The sequence below is a fragment of the Carlito syrichta genome, unplaced genomic scaffold, assembly GCF_000164805.1.
Source record: "Carlito syrichta isolate Samal-C Ts95f unplaced genomic scaffold, Tarsius_syrichta-2.0.1 Scaffold312501, whole genome shotgun sequence".
Taxonomy (NCBI): Eukaryota; Metazoa; Chordata; class Mammalia; order Primates; family Tarsiidae; genus Carlito; species Carlito syrichta.
In genome coordinates this window covers 509,713-514,712 of record NW_007256597.1, presented here as the reverse complement: position 1 = coordinate 514,712, position 5,000 = coordinate 509,713, and positions in this window count along the sequence as shown.

The following is a 5,000-nucleotide window of genomic DNA, read 5'->3' as shown; positions in this document are numbered from 1 at the left end:
ACTAACTGCAATAGGAATTTCACAAATCTTCAACAAGTTCCTCTCCTCTTGGCAGTGTTGTCGCCTTCTAGAGGACATACAACACTCACATACACACCACTAAAGATGGCCCAGTGCTTTCAAGGTACAGCAACAAGCAGATGAGAGAATGACTCTCCGTGCACCAACACTGACTTAGTCTGTGGCTCAGGATTTTTTGTTTGTTTTGTGTGATCAAGAAGAGAGACACAACAGCTCCAAATGCTTTTCTTTCTTTCAGTGATGATCCCTCCACTGAGTCTTGTCATCTATGACAAGCTCTACATTTGTCAGTCACAGATGGCCTTTGATAGGCTGGGTGTCATCAGTGGCTTTTTTTCTGGGTGGATTACTGAGTAAACTCAGAAGAGAGTAAATTATTTGCAGGGTTGTTAAAGTGAGATGTTGGTGTTGCCCTAAACTTCCCATAACACGAGCCCAAGGCATCTGAGTCAGTGCTTGCAAACTGTCCTGGGATAATATAGTATCTGGTTCACTTTTTTGCCAATGAAGTGTGCTCTGGAGGACAAAGAGCATCAGAGGCAGCAGGAAGCAGTGACAAGCAGTGAGCTGGGAAATTCCATCGCCCTCCTGCCCTACTTATAAGGAATAAATGTGACTCATTTTTTAAGATGCAAACAGATGTTGATTTGGCTCACGAAACCCCATGCCAATTTTAAACCAAGACGTTGTTTTCTTAAAAAAAATAAAAATAAACCAGGCGTGGTGACTCACGCCTGTAATCCCAGCACTTTGGAAGATGGAGGTGAGAGGATTTTACCTGAACCCAGGGGTTCAAGACCAGCCTGGACAACTTGGCGAGACCTGGTCTCTACAATAAATAAAAATATTAGTTGGGCATGGTAGCGCACGCCTGTAAATCCAGCTACTTGGAAGCCTGAGGCAGGAGGATTGTCTAAGTCCAGCAGGTCGGGGCTGCGGTCACCGTGAGCGTGCCACTGCACTCCAGCCTGGTCAACAGAATGAGACTCCAACTCAAAACAAAACAAAACAAAACAAAACAAAAATAAAACAGATAAGTGACTATATTTTAGCACCTGGATACTATTGTTAAATATTGGTATGAAAGACTAGCCACACATACTTTGGCGGGGAGGATGTGTTCTTTCTTATGTTTTTTGAGGCCAGTCTTTTTCTGGAAAACTCCAAGAGAATCTCTACAAAAGAAACCACCAAATCCAACCTTCAGCAGTGCCCATGTGCAGTAATCTGCTACTTAGAGAGACACGGAATTTTCAAGTGAGAACACAAATTAGTAAAACCTCTTTTTTTTTTATTTTTTGAGTCAGCATCTCACTCTGTCACTTAGACTGGAGTGCAGTGGCACCATCATGGCTTACTACAGCCTCTACCTCCTGAGCATCAGGCAACCTTTCCACCTCAGCCTCCCAAATAGCTGGGACTACAGGCACATACCACCATGCCTAGCTAGTTTTTAAATTTTTGTGTAGAGACAACATCTTGCTATGTTGCCCAGGATGGTCTCGAACTCCCGGCCTCAAACAATCCTCCCACCTCTCAAAGTGCTGTGATTACGGGTGTGAGCCACCGCGCTTGGTCAATAATTCCTCTTGTGTCCACCAACACATAGGTGTCTAGAGATTTGGGACATAATCCTTACTCTACACTAAGTAGTTTTGTGTCCTCAATTTTCTCACCTCTGAAGTCAAGTGGTTGGTCTTAAGGCTCCTACTCTCTCCCCCCCCTTATTGTGTTATAATCCTAGGGCTTTAAAAAACTTTAAAATACAAGCCTATCTTTTCTATCATCTACCTACTATAAGAATAAGCACTTACATGAAATACAAAATTTTTGTTCTCACTTTTCTTTCATTGCAGAGGGAGGAAGTCATGGCTGTGGTAAGGATAAGATAATGGAGTTTATGTAATGGAGTTCAAAAAAATTCCTTACCTCATTGGGTTGTTGAAGTGATGAAACGAGATTACATCCTTGAGAAGTTTATCATGTATTATTATGCTTTACAAAAAAGGCATTACTGGCAGGGCGTGGTGGCTCAGCCTGTAATCCCAGTACTTTGGGAGGCCGAGGTGAGAGAATTGCCTGAGCCTGGAGGTTCAAGACCAGCCTGGGCAACTTGGTGAGACCTCGTGTCTACAATAAATCACAAAAACTAGCCAGGTATGGTGGTATGCATCTGTAGTTCCTGCTACTTGGAAGGCTGAGGCAGAAGAATTGCCTAAACTCAGGAGGTCGAGGCTCCGGTGGCCATGAACATTCCACTGCACACCAGCCTGGGCCATAAGAGTGAGACTCCAACTCAAAAATAAATAAAATAAAAAAATTTAAAGGGTGTTACTATTACTACTAATAAATGTAAACATATATTCAATAAACATTAGTCAAACACCTTCGACATATCAGGCATTGTACTAAACATGAAAAAGACACTGACCCTCTTTTCCCAGGGCTCACAGGAAGTCACAAAAGTTCAGATCAAATGATGACGATGTTTATCCTTAAAATTGTTTTTTTTACCTTTTCTAAAAGTTTCAGGCTAAATAAAGGAACAAAATGCTACTTCTTCCTGTTTTCAAGTACTATGCATCTTTTTAAGTGTCCTTTTCCAAATCTGAAAAAAACAAAACAAACAAACAAACAAGAAAAAACTTAGATCTGAGATTCTGCCAAAGTTGAACTGATTTCTGTGCTAGGTAAAGAAATAAGATAACCTACGATCTATTAACCGTTGGGACAAGCATAGTGGCAAGTATTTAATGGGCTCCCCAACACAGACAAGTGAAAAATGGATAATGATAACCTCGCTACAAAGGATAATAGAAGACTGACCTTGGGCTATGAAAAATGTGTTCTGTAGATATGTGGCTGCACTTTCAGAGTTCACAATTACCCCTTCTTACCTTATGCTTTAGTAGCAATGGACTTACCCACTCTGAGCTCCTTTAATGTAATATGCTGCTTCAGGTTTCTGTGCATTTTTTTCATTCCCTGTTCTTAGCCTGGAACAAGTAGAGTTGACCCTTAGCAACTCAGGTTTGAATTGTGTGGGTCCACTTATATGCAGATTTTTTTTTTTTTTTTGAGTTGGAGTCTCACTCCATTGCCCAGGCTGGAGGGCAGTGGCCACTCCTGGCCACCGCAGCCTCGACCTGCTGGGCTCCAGCCATCCTTCCATCTCAGCCTTTCAAGTAGCTGCAACTACAGGTGCGTGCTACCACGCCCAGCTAATTTTTGATTTTTATTGTAGAAATGAGGTCTCGCCAAGTTGCCCAGGCGGGTCTCTAACCTACTTGCTCAGGCAATCCACTCACCTCGGCCTCCCAAAGCACGGGATGACAGGCTGAGCCACCGAGCCCGGCAGATTTTTTTTTTAAGTTACATGGAGGGCCTCCCCACCCACCTCCTTCACCTCTTCTGCCTCTGCCACTCCTGGGACAACAGGACCAATCCCTCCTCTTCCTCCTTCCTTAACCTACTCAATGTGAAGGATTAAGAGTAAATATATTTTCTCTTCTTTATGATTCTCTTAACAATGTTTTCTTATTCTAGCTTACTTTATTATAAAAATACAGTTGACTCATGCCTATAATCCCAGCACTTTGGGAGGCCGAGGTGACAGGATTGCCTGAGCTCGCTGGTTCGAGACCAGCCTGGGCAACTTGGCGAGACCTCATCTCTATGATAAATCAGAAATTAGCCAGGCATGGTGGCACGTGTCTGTAGTTCCAGCTACTTGGAGGACTGAGGCAGAAGGACCACCTGAGCCCAGCAGGTCGAGACTGCAGTGGCCGTGAGCATGCTACTGCACTCCAGCCTGGGCGACAGAGTGGGATGCCAACTCAAAAAGAAAAAAAAAAAAGAATACAGTACATAATACATATAAAATACAAGACGTGTTAATAGACTATTAATGTAATTGATGCAGGTCGGGGGTAGGCTATTCGTAGTTAAGTTTTGGGACAGTCAAAAATTAAACTCTGATTTTTATCTGTGCAGGGATCCGCACTCCTGACCCCCAAGTTGTTCAAGGGTCAACTGTAATTTTCCATTACTCCTCACTCTTCCTTCCTTCTTACCTCCTCCTCCCTATCCCTTCTCCTTCATTTTCCCCACAGGCTACCTGCTACTCCGCTCATTTCCTCCTTGAAGTCAGTCTTCCCTCATTTCCCTCTGCTCCTTCCTCCCACCCAGTTCTTGTAAGGTGGCCCCTCCCTGCACTTCTGCCAGCCCTGTGACATCACGGCATAATTACAGGGCAGGAATAACTTCTGTCCCTTTATCTATTTCTTCCACTGGCCCAATGGTTCACAACTGGAGGCAGTTTGGTCCCTCAGAGGACATTTGGCAATGTCTGGAGACATTTTTGGTTTTTGTCACTACTTGGGGACGTGCTATTGGCATCTACTGGGTTGAAACCAGAGTCACTGCTAAATATTGTACAGTGTATAGGACAGCCCTCAACAACAAAGAATTATGGGGTCCCAATAGTGCAGAGGTTGAGAAATCGTACTAAACTGAGTTCCTTCAAGGCAGGACCTTAGGCAGCTCTGTTCCACCAGCTCCAAGCACAGTGCCCAGTACTCAGCAGGAATTCAAACAATTTTTTTTTTTTTTTGAGTTAGTCTCACTCTATTGCCCAGGTTGGAGTGCAGGTCAACCGCAAACTCGACCTGCTGGGTTGAGGAGATCCTTCTGCCTCAGTCTTCCAAGTAGTTGGAACTACAGGCATGCACCACCACACCCTGCTAATTTTTTAATTTATTGTAGAGATGAGGTCTCGCCAAGTTGCCCAGGCTGGTCTGGAACCCGTGCACTCAGGCAATCTTCTCACCTTGGCCTCCCAGTGCTGGGATTATAGGCACGAGCCATCAAACCCAGTCTCAAACAATTTTAAAACTAAATTAAATTTGAAAATTTCTTGGGCTGGGTTCGGTGGCTCAGCCTGTAATCCCGCGCCTTTGGGAGACTGAGGTGAGTGGATT